This window comes from Hemibagrus wyckioides, linkage group LG04, assembly GCF_019097595.1.
Source record: "Hemibagrus wyckioides isolate EC202008001 linkage group LG04, SWU_Hwy_1.0, whole genome shotgun sequence".
In the NCBI taxonomy this organism is placed as follows: domain Eukaryota; kingdom Metazoa; phylum Chordata; class Actinopteri; order Siluriformes; family Bagridae; genus Hemibagrus; species Hemibagrus wyckioides.
In genome coordinates this window covers 4,094,975-4,111,866 of record NC_080713.1, presented here as the reverse complement: position 1 = coordinate 4,111,866, position 16,892 = coordinate 4,094,975, and the positions used below count along the sequence as shown (strand labels likewise).

Below are 16,892 nucleotides of genomic sequence, written 5' to 3'. Positions count from 1 at the left end.
ACGTAGGGGTAATTGCTCAACCCTGCAGTAAAACTGCAGATTGTGCTGAGATTCAGAGGGTTATATTGAGCGCTTTCTGATCCTGGCTGCTGGAGAGGGTTAAAGTGCTTATAGGAAAATCAATAGTTTAAATGCTAAGCAACTTACTGGAAGCCAGAGCAGCATGCTAGCACTGTGCTACGGATGTGTTAGCCAATTGAAGCTCAATCCAATCCTAGATAAAGTGGCTTTGCAGGAAAACTTGCCGTATCACTACAGCAAAGATGAGTGCACACATGGCGCATGGCACACAGATATCAGTCACGAGCTTATATAACTTCCTGTGAATATCAATGCATGTAAAGCTGTACTGCTTTGGGGAGTCATAATCTCATGATTCTTTCGATTATAAAGGTCACGGGTGAAACAGGATTGAAACGATTATGCGATGATTTTATTTTGGCAACAATGTGTACAGAAGTCCAAATCCTTATGCACTGTCAAGCTTCAAAAATTAGCCACAATCAATATTAATACCTGTACCAGTCAGTGTATAGTCAAGCGTTAGTAACCCCTATACCCTCCATCCCCCCATCTGTTTGGACAGCTGCCCCTCTGCTTCACGCTCTCCTTTGATCTCTGATTTAATGCACCATTTCCATTAGAAACACTAAGTCCATTCAGGAGGCAAAAGAGACTTCAAAAAAAGTGAAAGAGACTGGGAGAGAGAAAGGCTGCAAGACTTAACAACAACAAAAAAAAAAGAAACACTGAATCCGTCAGGCTAGGCGGCGAGAGATAGAGAGAGAGAGAGAGAGAGAGAGAGAGAGAGAAAGAATAGGTGAGACGAGAGCAAAAAAAAGGAGAAGGCTTTACACTATTTTCAAGAACAAAAAGATTGTAATTCTAGATTTTATACCTTGAAAGGCAAACAAAGGACGAGACCTGAAAATGGAAAGCGTTCTTGAATGACACGCCCCAAAAAAAAGAAAAAAGAAAATGAAATGCACACCGAGGGTCAAAAGGATTGAAACAGGAAACGAGAAAGTGAGGATCAGGAGAGACTTTCTGTGTCTAAAGCAGATTTTTTTTTCAGGCTGCAGTTAAAGGATTCGATCAACAGAAAAACTACTGCTTCTGATCTACACTTTGGAGAGTTCTCAAAACGGATAAATATTGAAAAAATGTATTTTTAGATGGTCCAAAATGGAGCCGACACCAAATCTTTTCATTAAATATGGCTTTACTGATATGATCCACATTTTCTGGAACTCAAACAGAGGAAAGGAAATAAGATTCCTCCATTTTGCGAAAGATGCTACTGGCTTCCAAGGTTTGCCATGTTTACCTGGATAACTTAAAAATAAACATCAAATAAATTGCTTCCAGGCTTAAATTCCTTCCTGGTACCTTCTCACAATGCCTTTTTTTTACCATAGTGGACAGTCTGACTGTATATAGTATGTTGTCTGGAAGCTGTGAGCGTGGTGTAAATATGTAGGGTTTTGTCTCCATCAAGAGAAGATGAGTTTAGAATAAGGTGCTGTCCCTGCCATCCAAAACAGCGCCCCCCCCCAAAAAAAATCATTATTTTAACATAAAAATAAAAATAGCCGACCTCCATAGTATTTTTTAAATAAACTATTGCTGTCAGTGTGAAACTCCATTGAACCATCATATAACACCCAAGGCCACAGTCTACATACACACATGTACACAACAGTACAATAAACCTACTGACTAAATAAAAAAATAAACCAGTGACATAGTAAACTAGTCAATTCTCCTATATCAGCACATCCTGAACTGTCTTACTCCTCCTAAACGACAGATATTGACCAAACAATTTCTATTTACATTTAATTCCTGTTATTTCTGATGTTTTTTTATTACCAACTAAGGGAGATTCCCTCACCACACTCACCTCAGGATTGCTCATTAGGGATTAATACAAATACATTTAAATATGTGTCTAATATTAACCTTGAACTTTTTGTACTATATGTCATCTGCTCTGTAAATCTGCTTTGAGACAATGTCCATTGTTAAAAGCACTATACAAATAAAACTGAGCAACTAATCCGCCCTTTTCCAAACAAGCTCACAAGACTGAAACTTTGTGAAATAACAACACATTTAAAACTGATTATTTTTTCATCTTAGATTATGTGGAGTTTAATATAAACCTTAAACGTCTTGTAGCTCAGACCTGCTGGTATTAAAAAAAATGACTCACGGCTTTCTGAACCAATCAGGACTCAGAACTAAGAGACGGTGTTGTGTTATCATCGGAAAGTCATTTATTACTGTTATATGACACATTAAGTAGTTAAGCGACTATTAAAAGTCCCATTGTCTGTACATTTCTTGGAAAAATTGATCATGTGAAACTGCCACAGCATCAAGTCAAATCTTCTATTTTTCACCATAATGTATTCCTTCTACAAAATACTATAGGTTTAATTAGAGCCAAAGGATTTATTCATTTATTTCAGTGAGGGAATAATAATAATAATTGCATCCATTTGTATACATTGTACCTGTCTGAATAATGTGCTGGATTTATTCATCAATCTGTGGAAACAATCAGAATACCCCTAACCTGTGTATCATCACACGATAAGCAGTTAAGTGTTTACTGCACTGACATGACTGACACTGAGCGATTTTTTTCCACTTTAATAACTCCAAAGTAATCATCTGATCATAAATAAAACGATATTGAATTTCGATTCAAATCTTCGGCAATGGATTAAAAGTATCTCTGCCTCGTGCTGTCGTCTTTGGACTTGGTATATATTGAATTTTTTGGTGTTCCTGCGATTTTATTGCCTTCTGTCTTGTCATCAGTAAATGAAATGGATGGAAAATTGGATTTAGGTCAAGCGACGTGACTTGGCCCGTCAATAACGTTCCACCTTTTGGCTCCGAAGTGCTTCAGCGGTGTGTTTCTGGTCACTGTCCTGCTGCAAGATGAAGTGCTGTCCTTTTGAGGTGTGCGAGGGACTCGGGTTTGGCTCTGTGCTATTAAGACGCCGGCGTATATCACAGATGATATATATTTTGGATCATGATTGCATTCGTCTCTTTCTATCGCTCTGTTTAATTTGTAGCTTATCTATTCCGCGAGACAGGAGCAGAGCACTGGGGGGGTTGGTTCTTTAAGCACTCGTGTTCTTCAGCATTGCATCTTGAGCTGAAACCTCTGGTGTGCTTTTAGAAGCCAGCAGCAGTTTTTCGCTTCTTCATGCTTGGATGTAATTCTTCCACTCCTGTGCTTGTCTGTAATCTCCCAGCTTCTACATTATTGCTGCTCAACTGTGCATTCATGCTTAATAACCATGTACTCACATGTGGATTGCACTCCGGTCGTTGCTTTGGTCCTCGTGTTCAGACACGACAGCCGTTCAAACACAAATGCCACATTTACAGTAAATACCAGACCGTGTTGTGACACATCGCGCAAGAAATAATGATGTGACACACATTTTTGAAAAACAAAACAGAACAAAAAAACAGGTTAGACTGCACAATATACATGTACCTTATGTATACCTGCTGTTCTTTCACACTGTTTTAATATGAATATGATTTTAATATGGCACACTATAGCCATATCCCACCTTAATTCATTCATTTTAATGAATCATTAATCTATTAATGCTTAAAATAGCTGCATAACAAAAAATTGTATATATTTTTTAAAAATATATACTAAGTTGAAATATGACTAGAAAATTTTTTAATATATTAAGGCATTGTCATATTATACTATATATTACATTACTGTTAAAAAATTATTAATACAGCCGTTATTAGCCTACATGATTAACCTCTTTGACTCATCCTAAGCCTCATAAATACATACCTACTCGAGGCTTACTGTTATTATTAGGTTATAATCTCACACACACACACACACACACAATGTAGCCGCTTGCAGATTCATCTTTAAAATTCTCACTCTGTCTAAACACAACAGTGTTGACCCTTGCTTGACTCCAGCTTCAGCTTCTGCGATAAGCTGCAAATTCTATTTAAACCTCACAGAACCACAGCAAACACACACATACACATACACACTCTCTCTCTCTCTCCACTGCTCTCTTTCTCCACCACGCTTCTATTCAGAGAGCACAGTGTGGCTCAATATTTGCCAAGGAATCTGATGAGAATTGAGAGACTCAATCAGTGAAACGTTTCTGTTATGCGTCTGTCTTTATTAAACGTGTGTAGACAGTGTGCAGTGTAATGTAACACACACGCACACACACACACACACACACACAGTGGGGCATAAGCTCAGAAGCAGGGGCCCCATGAATTGTGTGCGGTGTGACAACAGAGATAGAGAGAGAGACAGAGAGAGAGAGAGAGAGAGAGAGAGAGAGAGAGAGTGTGTGTATATGTGTGTGTGTGCGTTCAGCTCGCTCACTAACCGCAGCCATTGTTATGATAAGCAGAGTGAGCAGCAGTGTACGCATGCGTACACACACACACACACAAAGTCCACAAACACAATAATGACTGACCAGTTACACACACTTCAGCAGCAATCAGTGCTAAAGAAGAACAGAGAAAATCTCCAAACAACTGCAATCTTATGAAGTAAAGTGCACTTCCATCTGAACACATTACACTAGAGTACACTACACTTACAGTGGCAACATCAGGCAGGGTTGTGATGAGACCTGCAACACCGAACACACACACACACACACACAAAAACAAAAGTGTTCACTAAAGTGTTTTCAATAATTAAAAAAGGGATCTTTTCTGACTTATGAAGCCTATAACGGTAATAAAAATAAAAACAACAATAATAATTATTATTATTATAATATCTATTTTAATATATTATATATACATACATATGATTTAGTATGAATTAAAATATTACTCAGTTCTTTAAATATCTGTAGCGTTTAATATATTTATATATCTGTAGCATTTAATGATTAACACACAGTGATCGTAATATTTTGTAAATATTTACATAATAAATATAAGAATTTATATAAACATTTAAATAATATAAATTACAATGTAATTAATGAAATGTAATTTTTTTTTTTTTTGGTAAATTAAAATAATTTGCTATTTTCGTATCTGAATTTCTAAGTTTGAATAAGAATTACTCAGGATGTTACACACACACCAAAATAATCTCTAATAATCTACTGGACTTCAGCTAGGTTTAAGTGACCTAGGAAGACTAGAACCAAGTGTCAAGTCTAAGACCAAAAAACATGTAGCACTAATGTAAACAAATAACCAGATCATTTATCTATCAACCTTGTCTTTAATGCATCTGAATGTATGAATTCCCGGCTGAACTACAAGTCCTCTAACTTTTATCTCTGCGGGATGCAAATCGTGGCACACGGGAACATGGGCACCCTGCTAACGTGTCATCCGATCTCAGGGAGTACAATGACACAAGGAGATGTGTGACAAATGAAAGGAGGAAAAAAACCCAACATAAAGCATGTTAGTGAGGTGTTAGATCAGCATAAGCTGCCAGAACAGCTCCGGTGCACCTTGATATCGACGAACACGGTTTAGTAAAGAACACGATTCGTCCTGAAAACATCCCTGAGGTTCGGGTTCAGGCCTGGTCACTCCAAAATCTGTTCAAGTGGGTTGATAATCTAGTGACTGTGAAGGCCATAGCATATGATTTACATAATTTTCATCCTTATTAAACCATTCACTGAGCCCCCATGCCATGTCTGTGGGGGGGCGGGGTCATCCTGGAAGAGACCACGCCCACGTCTTTCATCATAAAAGTGATCAGAACCTCGGATCCATTTGCACCGATCAGCATTCTTCGGTCTAAGGGGAAAAGTGGAGCCAAACTGTGGCGATAAAAATAAATAAATAAATAAACACCCACTACTGCATAACAGTGGCAAAGGGTTGTTTTTCCTTTAATTTGTCACTCATTTCAGGTTATAAATATCCCAGAAGTACTACTACTTCTCCTACTCTACACAAGCACCATTTGTTCTCGAATCAAACGCTAAACACAACAGGTCAGCGAGCCACAGCAGAAGTAATGATAATTACGGTTTTCTTGCACACCTCGACATCTCCCAAGTATCTAAACTATGCATGTTCACAAGCTTTAAATGAATTCTGCTCATGGCCGCTAAGAGGAAATGCGTGAGGCTAATGCAGCCTGTTATTATCTGTGAATACAAGGCACTTTTTAAACACTAGTCGAGTGGGTTTTACTGTCTTTCCTCTCATCACAGACAGCTGTAACGTTAAGAATGTAATATATTTCCCTTAGAATCACCGTGCTGAAACGTTCCATCAACTAGCACAGTAACAGATGGGCTTGCATACGGTGGAACGTCCTGTAGTAAGGGGAAAAAAAATAATTATACGTCTATTACACTGTAGACGTCCATTTATTACGCTGAGACTAGACGTACACAGTCATGAATACAGTCGTAGAACGCTGAGTAAGAAGAAAGAACTGGTTTGTTGATGTAATAGGCTTTAGCTATAAAGAAAAAGGTTCATTAAGGGTATTTTATGTGGACAGTCTTCTTAAATTAAGTTCTACGTAAAATCTTTAAGGGCCCTAGAATGTGTATGGTGCCATACTGCAAAACGCCTCACATTTTATTTAGCCTAGCCAACAAATAGGATTTAGTAGTGGTGAAAAACATGTCACTAATATGACATCATAATATTTGACAGCATTATCACATCATATTATAACAAAGGTAAGACATGAAAATAGGAGTTCTACAGTTAGCAGGAATTGAAAAGCAGCTTTAAAATGATGAATAAAGCTTTACAGAACACCAAGACAATCATAATCTAACATCCACTAAAGCTGCAATGGATTCAGAGGTATATAGAAATATACATGACCTTTTATTTATTTATTGTGATACTGATATTAAATAGTAATATCACTCAGTCTTATGAGTCATGTGTGTGTATAAACAGCTCCAAAAAATTAATTCAATGCAATATTATGGCTCATGAGGTGAGTAAGAGTAGACAAAAATGGACGTTTTAGGGTTAGGTAAAGACCTACAGAACCTGATCTGATCCGGCGAACACCCAAACACCAGGGATTTACACACACACACACACACACACACACACTTTCCACCTTGCTGTGCCTGCAGTATCTATAACAACTCTTCTCCACTTGCTGTCAGCTCACATCTTCAGCTCCTCACTCTCACCTTCTTTCACAACTACTTATCTGTCTTTTTTTTTCTTTCTTTCCCCCCTTCACTATTCTTTCTCCAGCACAGTGAACTTTGACCTGTGAGTCTGGGCTCTTTGACCCTTCATACCCTCTCTCCCTCCCTCTCTCCCTTTCTCCACCATGATGTGATGATCGTGGAATGACCTAGTGTGTGTGTGTGTGCGCGTGTGTGTGTGTGTGTAAAACCCACATCACCATCCCCTCCCTATACACAGGAACCTTTCTATCCTCTCCATACGGAAAAGAACTACTTTTTTTTTTGCTATGATGGATAATAAGAGCTACAGAACAGTGGAATAAACAGTTTTGGCACGAGATCAGTCACGTGAAATGTTCCATAAAGGTGTATTATTGTTGTACCTGGAATGTTTCGCATGTAGTTCCTGATTCCAGTGTAAGTTACATTTGTTGGAGGGTTTTTCGGAGGAAAACGGGTTTGTTTGTTGTTGTTTTTTACACAATGACACAAAGTTTCCGTGTTTTGGTTGCAAAAGTGTGTAACAATTAAAGCTGAACCCAAAATGCATCCGAAGGAAAAAGAACAAAAAGTCCTCGACCTCTTCGGACGTTTCAGATCGGAGTTTTTGGGGAACATAACCTTGTTACTGTTTATTTCTCGGAAATCTCTTCCTTCCGCTTCACCGGAACGACGTCCAGCGGCACCGGACACCATTTTAGCCAACTCCTTGTTGTGCTTGCCTGGTATATATGCTACACACCGCCCATGCTGTACACAAAAATAAACACTCAGGACGTGATTTCATGTTTCTACAATCTGAGAGCAAGGACGACTGAGAAAGCAGGTAACACAACACTAACCAACTAACTAACCAACCAAGCGCGCTCGTGAATAACTTCCAGTACTGAAAACAGTGAAGCAGTACACCTCTAAAACCTTTAGCAGGGAAAGAAAGTCAGCTAGAAACCCACCGGGAAGCATAAAGCTTACTGTAAATCCCATTCAACAGGAAACAAACTTACATTTTTCGACGTCTGCGTTACTCTGGCTTCGTACACACGCCGCCCTCATAGATCCCATTCGCGTACTTCCATTTGGTCAGATAGCTTATAGATTATTATTAGTAGTAGTAAAGAGGTATATCCGTATTACGGTTTTTAAAGCCTTTTTTAAAGAACATAAAACCAAGAAGAAGAAGAAGAAAAAAAACTAAAACAACAAGGAGTATTTGGTTGTAACGCAGACGACTTGGCTTGGTTAGAGGGAAGAGGAGAAAGCGGTGTTTGACGACACCGACGGAAAAAAACCGTTCAGTCTTTATTCCTGCTAATTAGTTTCCTGCAAAAAATGGCTGGAATTAGCCCAGTGCGCATGCGCACTATTACACAGTCACGGCGGGAAGGGCTAATTAGCTCCTCCTGGATCAATGAGATTGGAGCGGGGGTGGGAGGGGGGAAGAATAAAGAGAGGAGGGGGGGCAGGGAGGAGGAGGAGGAGGGAGAGAAGGGGGGAGTGATGGAATTAGGCTGGATATCATCTGATATTTTATTTTATTTTTTTTTGCAAAACAAACATGCAAAGCGGGAAGGAAAAAAAACCCCACAGATAACAAGAATCTGAGTTAAACCGAGGCTGTCATTACAGCCAGCATGCTTTAGTTTTACTAACTAACATCAATCCAAAACTGGGTGACATTCTCGCTTTTTTTTTTTTGCTTAAAAAATGCTTTAATATTCAATATTTTAATTCTATTCTATAGAATATTCAAAAAGCGAGCAGAAACAGTGCTGCCTTATAAACATGCCATGCTGTTATTATAGATTTTTTAATACTATTTTGTACATTTCACGAAAAAAAAAGGCTTCATGATTAATACACTAAACTAAGACGATGTCAATGCAAATGGGCTCGAAATATATATATATATATATATATATATATATATATATATATATATATATATATATATATATATATATACATATATATATATATTATATAGACATAACAGACATAATAGTAATAATAAGAAGCAATGTCTGTGTTGTCAGTAAGACGGAGATAATTATATATTTATCAAAGCTTTTTTTAAATATATTTTAATGATATCTAAAAATTTATAATAATAATACTGTATATTTTATTAGCTTATTCTGTCATATTTATATAATATGATGGGGGAATTTTTTTTTAAGGAAATGCAAAATCTGCTCGGTATCGTTAGGCATAACTGTAAATAACTAAAAAATAAAAAATATACTATATATATATATATATATATATATATATATATGGAAATTTTTGGAAAAATTCTTACACTTCTTGTACCATTTCTCCATCTCCTGATGCGTCCTATTATTATTATTATTATTATTATTATTATTATTATTATTATTATTATTATTATTATTATTATTATTATTATTCACTGAGTCTTTACTCCGTGTTGAATATACATCTAAAGCTTTTAATAAATGTATTTTTTGCGCATTGTTTCCAGTAGGCTATAGTGTATCATCATGGCACGCGTATTCTATAAAATCTATTGATTATAATAAAAGAATAAACCTCAGAGAGGCTACTGAGTCTAATATCAGGGTTCTTTGATACACACACACAAAAAAAGTAATTGTGGGCCTCCATGCTAAGTGTCCGTATCCATGCGGTGTGCAGATCCTGCACAATTTCCACCTGCGCAAAATGTTTTACGCGTCACACCATTTCATATTCTGACTTCTGTTGTGTGTGTGTGTGTGTGTGTGTGTTTTCTGACCCGGTTTTCCACTCGCCCAGCTTTTGTCATGATAATTCCTTTGTGTTGGAGTGCTCCAGTGTCCGTCCTGCGGTCCTGCAGCCTAATTAAACTGACAATCTGTTACTTTTCTCCAGCGCAAAGTCACCATGAGTTTCTCTTTGATGGAAAGGTGGAAAAAAAGGAGTGAATTAAACGCAAAAAAAGGTGAAGAATAGAAGTCAGGAGAGAGACTTGATGGACCTAAAGCCTAGATTCTGAGAGAGAGAGAGACCTTTCTATTCATGTTTTTCGCTCTCCAATCTGATGATCTTGACCATCACTTGCTAACTTAAACCTTTCTTCTATTATTATTATTATTATTATTATTATTATTATTATTATTATTATTATTATTACTGCTACTTTTTTTTATTCCTCTCTTTAAAACCTGAATATTTTACACTATTCTCAGGTCACGCAGCTGATTCATATTTTTGGAGATTTTATTCGACATAGAATATTTCATGTTTAATATTTCTCAATATTTAAATATTTATCTACACGTTTTTATTGAGGAAATTATTTATTCAATTTATTTCTCATTTCTAAACTGCAACAATTAAATACAGACGGGAATCTGACCTGAAAAGGTGTAGCTGTTTTAATATCCTGATTCCCCCTTAATTTTTTTGTTGTTTCAAACCCCTATGTTAAGGTGTGTAGTTCAAGTTCAGTGACTGATTATTGAATTTATTTTATTTATGTTGTTAAATGCAGTGTATTCTTGTTTTATTGTTGCCTGTTTTACAGTGATGTCTCAGAGAGAGAGAGAGAGAGTGAGACGACTCTTGCTGCAGACATTTTGTAGCCTTCCATCCTAATAAATTTACTCATCTCCAGTCAGATGGCTCGTAAAAAATCTAGCCCTTGTCACTCACTTAACCACAAGGGCCTAGTAATAGGATGTAGTGTCCTACACCACCCCACCCTGGACAGACAGAGGGTCAAAGATGCTTATGTTGCAAAGATGCTTATTTTTCTTCTATCATGGCATCAATTAGTATTAAAACACAAAGCAGAAGTAGGGTGCATGACAAAAATAAGCATGACAGAGAACCAATTGTAAAAATATAAATAATCATACATTTTATCTTTAGGTTTCTTTTCCACTGTAGTCTGTTGTAGACTGTAGAACAGGTCATGTGTTCCTCTAGCGCCCTCTGTTGGTCACTAAAAGCACTGCAAGAGCTTTATTTGCCGCAGACTGAACTGGTTCTTTGGATTAAACCGACCATTTTAAGTTTATTTATTTATTTATTTATTTAGATGTTTGTGTAATTATTTATTTATTCATTTATTTGTTTGTTTGTTTGTTTTGCTCTAGCTCAGGAAAGTGGATTTTTAAATATAGCTCGTATTATAGTCTAATTAGACTATTAGTTTTTAATTCATAAGCTGTAAAAAATAATTTAAGCTATTAAACAGTTCCCTGTCACAGACATGCAGGTGTCAAATTTTGTATATTTATCTGTCTGTATAGTTGTCCTGCTGTATTTTAAGACAACAACGTCTTAAAATACTGTAGGACAAATATACGGACAGATAAATTGAAAAAAAAAATTCCACCTAAAGGTGTTATAAGTTAATTAACCAAGAATTTACGATCCGTGTAAATCTCAGGTATGGGATATTAAAGGCTAAATAAATAAAATGATCATAACATCAGAAATCATCAGGTATAGCCTATTTTGTTTTAACGGGACAGGGACATGTGCACACACACACACACACACAGACCTAAAACCGAATATATGTTTATATCATAAACCCTATAGGCTATATGTCGTTATATAACCGCACATAAATGCGTTAAACCAATACGTCAAATTGAGTTCCCTTACAGAACCCTCCCACCCAACACACACACACACACCTAAAAGCAAATATATATGCTTAGATCATGTACCCTGAATATGTCATTTGTTATAACCGCGTTATACATGTGCGTCAAATCAACTTCCCTTGCAGAATCACACACACGCGCGCGCGCGTCACATGTGTAAAATAGTTCCTAGACACACGTTTTATCACGCCTTGAGTTTTTATTTTGCACAGGATTCATTTATTATCATGTAAATTTTCGGCACGAGGATTTATTGTTATGTGACCGCATCATGCACGTGTCTGATGGTCAGAGCAAATGCACGATGGGATGGACAGTCACACGTTTTTTTTTTTGTCCAAAAAATGTGAAATGCATATGATCACATGTGAAATGACAGACTGTTTTATTTCTCAGTAAATGTAAAAGGATGTAAAAGGATCTTTCTTGTGGATGCACCACATGGGAACATTTAAAATCGAGGTTCTTCGAACCATTTATATTTCAATCAACTTTTACCACACTGTTGTTTAAGGATAATCCAAAGGATACCTACATCCATGAACTTTTGTTTTGAAAGGTCAGAAATGTTAGGCGGGATGATTATATATTTTCACTTTGAGCTCGCGCACACCTTTACTATAGTGTGTTATTTACATGGAAAGGTTCATGTGGTGTACATTTAACGCGTCACCACATTTACAGGTAAAAGATACAAATAAACTATAAAGGTACACAGGAAAGGAAGTGTATAGGTGCAGGTCTGAGAAGAGGAAAAGGGAAAAGGATTATGTTTCTCATGAGATTTATTGATCACAGTTTCAACATCATCATAGACAGGAAAAAAGATTTTTGCAAAAACTTTGCGCGTCTCTCTCTCTCTCTCTCTCTCTCTCTCTCTCTGTGTGTGTGTGTATGTGTTAAAGCTTGGCCTAATGCCAGCCCTCGTTGTGCCTTAAGGCTGTGATTCAATGATCTTTTTTCACAGATTTATGTAATACGCGGTAATTGCTCCTATAGGCTAAAACTCTCTCATTCTCTCAACCGCATCTTCTCTCTCCATCTCTCTCTCTCTCTCTCTCTCTCTCTCTCTCTATAACACACACACTTCTGATTTTTATTTTATTTCACGTTAGATGTTCTAAACGCAACCCCAGCCATCCATACCCAGGCGTGCGTAAAGTTAACAATAATCAAGTTCAGGATGCGTATAACGTTATAATACGGAATAAAGTTGAAATCCCGAGAGTAGAAATCCTGATATTTTCTTCATTTATGCTGTTTTTAAATACGGGATAAAATAATAATCATTAAAAATTTTGAAGACGATCTTAATCTTAGTCTTCAGACTAATATAGATTTTTTTTTAAATTACTGAGCATTTTGCACAACGCTTTCTGCAAATGAAAGTGGCTTAAGAATAACAACAACAACAATAACAACAACAACAATAATAATAATCATAACAACAACAACATGTCTGTGTCTGAATTGAGAAATGTCGGCTAATATCAATTTTTTAAAAAAAATCTGGGTGTATTTTTAATGAGAAAATCCATTAATCATCAGTAAATAATCACCACAGTAGAGGGTAAGACATGTTATATAAATATGAATTAGACAATTCAGACAGACAGAGAGAGAGAAAAAGAAATGCCATATGACGCTCCTCCTCCACTGACCTTCACTGACCCGCAAAATCCGACAGCATGATATCAGACTGCGTATTTTGATTCATCCTGGTGTGAATATTGCTGTTGTTTATATATATATATATATATATATATATATATATAAACAATATATATATTATATATATATGAGCACGCGCCAACACTTCCCAAAACACTGTCTTGCTTTCTACATTGAGTTTTGAAAGGTCAGTTTTGGTAGACAGATCGTCTGAATGGAGTCGGACACAGGGGGCGGGTTTAGCGTTCAAAGGGTCAAGGGCACTTCAGGATCTCAGAAATGTGGTCTTTTTTCCCCTTTTCATCTGTTGTAATTTAAACTAAGCTGTTTTGTAATTATTTATAAAAACAAAAATTAAACACGTACACGTATTATTATTATTATTATTATTATTATTATTATTATTATTATTATTATTATTATTATTATTTCTAGCAAAATCATTATATCTAGTAATACTGATTCAATTTCCCCTTTTCTCTCTCTCTCTCTCTCTCTCTATTTATTTTTTTTAATCACACAATCTACATCTTAAATATTAATATTTCTGAATGATTTTACGCCTTTAAAAAAAATCCCACCAGGCCATGTCCATCCTCCAGAACAAACAAAAGCTCACGGATTTCGGGTTCCTTTGGATTATCATAAATTTCCTCCAATAAGCGGGTTCTTGAAACATTAATAGCTGCTTGATTTTTAAAAGGTTCCTGCATGGTGACTTCATTAAAGTAAGACTGGAACTTTTTGATTGAAATTTATCTTTAGCACTCTTAAGAAAAGAAAAATAATTTTGTGTGTGTATATATATTTAAAGATCGCGTTTGCATTAAAATGATTTTCTGTATGAAATCATATGTTGTGGGGTTTTTTTTTATTTTTATTTTTTTTATTAATAAATTGAATGCATTCAAGGCTGATTGAAGAAATAATAATTCTGTACATGCAATTATTTTGTTTATTTGTATATATATTGTTTTGTGGATTTTTTTTTAAGGGAGAATCGGTGCGACAAATAAACTAATTGAGAAATAAACAAGTGTGTGATATGAATTTATGAATTTATTTAGACATGTGATCTGATACACAGCATGAAGGTGAAGATGTTTAATCCTTCTGTACATTGTCGGTGTTCAGGTGATGTTTTTAATAATATAACATAATATAATATAATATAATATATGCAGTATGATTACAGAGACGTTTTAAATCAACACACTTACCGCTGTGAGAGCTGCTCATCCGTGTGTGTGTGTGTGTGTGTGTGTGTACCGCAGGGACTCCTACATGGTGAATAGGGTGAATAGGGTTCAAAGCCATTCGATGCACGCGTGTGTGTGTGTGTGTGTGTGCGCGCGCGAGCGCGTGCTGCCCGCGTCTGTCCCACTGCCAAGGTCCATTTCATTTAAATGTGAATATGTTGTTTACAATAGGCGCCATGAGCCCGAATAAAACAACTCCTGCTCTCATTAAGCCGCGGTCTGTTCATGCAGATTGCTGGAGTTAACCTTTGTGTGCTTTAACTCTGTTAATTATGTTAATCACACATTCACTGTGTTAATTACACACTTATGCTGTTAATTGGACACTTACCCTAAGAGGCATGGAGGCTTTTGATGTGTAGCCAACAACAATAATAATCTACTTATGTGTTATTACATACAATTATTGCCAAAGGAATGAATGGCTTAAGCAACAAATAGCGACAAACAAAAACAACAACAACAACAACAACAACACAACAATTATATTAATGATAACTAGTACAAGAACAAAATTACTAGTAATAGTAGTAGGAGGAGTAGGAGAAGAAATAGTAATCATCATCATCATCATCATCATCATCATAATAATAATAATAATAATAATAATAATAACAATTATCCTATTTGGGTTTTATAAATGATTCTAGCTTTTAGAAATATATTATTCTAATCTTTTGATAAAAGAAAAATTATATATGTGTAGATAGATAGATAGATAGATAGATAGATAGATAGATAGATAGATAGATAGATAGATAGATAGATAGATAGATAGAAACAAAGAGAAAAAATAAATGAATGTATATCGCATTCTTCTTCTTCTTCTTAGTTATAATTATTATTATTATTATTAGCAGCAGCAGCAGAAAACGAAGATAGAAATGAAGGAGAAGAAGAAATGCTTACAACATGTCTGGCCAATTTTTAACATCACCATGACAGTCTGTCAGGTTTTTTTTCCCCCAAATCCAAAGTGCGGCCCCGAGAAAATAATCGGTCATTAAGCGCTCTCTCTCTCTCTCTCTCTCTCTCTCTCTCTCTCTCTCTCTGTTGTGATTTAAGCACCATGACGCATTTTGCATGGCAAGGCATTAATACAGGATTAAATACTGGATGAATTACCTCCACTGGCAGTGTTTTGAATCGGACAGGGTCTTTGGGTATGAACAGAAACATTCACACCGAGAAGTGTTTTAGAGCCGCGGATAACGGAACAGTGAGACCACGTGATTAGATGGACAGACATGTGGGCTGTTTCGCCAAAGGCGAGTCGGTAGGGGGGAACAAGACACACACACACACACGCACGCAACAAAGGCCAAGTTCATGGCCTTCAGGACTACAATGCCTCTGATTACCCTACCAGACCCCCCTCATGTGTCTCACACTCACACACACACACACACACACACAAGCATTTCTAAATAAAATCGCATGAATATAATCACAATATAGTATAATGTATCTTATATTAAAACTGAATTTGTAGTTATTTATAACAATTAATCAGACATGAGATTATTAGAGTTTATGTCGTTTAAACTATGCTTAAAAAGCAAAATTTACAAAGCTAATAAAACCAAAAAAACATCCAGAGGAATATATTATATAGTCTTTATGATGTGTGGCAATGATGATAAATCCATCCCTGGTTAGTACAGGGTGTGTATAGAAATAAAAATGTTTACAATGTCGCCATCTGCTGGCGAAAGAGAGTCAACGCAGGGAAAAAAAGGCAGCTTCTAATAGCGGTCCTTGTGCACTAGGTGTTACTATAGAAACAGTAACGCGTTAGAACGAGCGCATTAATACAACACTGTGGTTTGAATTACAGCCGGAACTACTGTCAGGGCTCCAGAAGAGAAATCGTTCTGACCAATCAGATTCGAGAACTCAATTTTAGACAGCGTTGCAATACTAGTGCTAAGATCGGTTCTAAAATCTGATTGGCTGAGCTAAGTTCCAAAATATTAATCGCATCACAATCATTTAAATATGTATTAATGCGCCAGGTTTGAATTCAGTAAACACTTAAGCTGCTCTTCTGTCCATTAAACATCTGAATCTTTGTTCTCAGTACTCAAATCACTGCAATGGCTGTTTGTATCAATAGTTTATAGTTAATATACTTTTAATCCTTCTCTTGT

At 36.2% G+C, this 16,892-nt stretch overlaps 1 protein-coding gene across 1 annotated transcript in view; it reads right to left on the bottom strand.

Annotated features, from left to right (window-relative positions):
- The window catches only part of zfhx3a (zinc finger homeobox 3a), a 31,389-nt gene extending 22,813 nt beyond the window's left edge, over window positions 1-8,576 (bottom strand). Inside the window, exon 1 of the mRNA XM_058387277.1 lies at window positions 8,198-8,576. The gene's annotated coding sequence lies outside the window, so the exon portion shown is untranslated. The remainder of the gene's footprint in view (window positions 1-8,197) is intronic.
- Window positions 8,577-16,892: the final 8,316 nt, after the last annotated feature.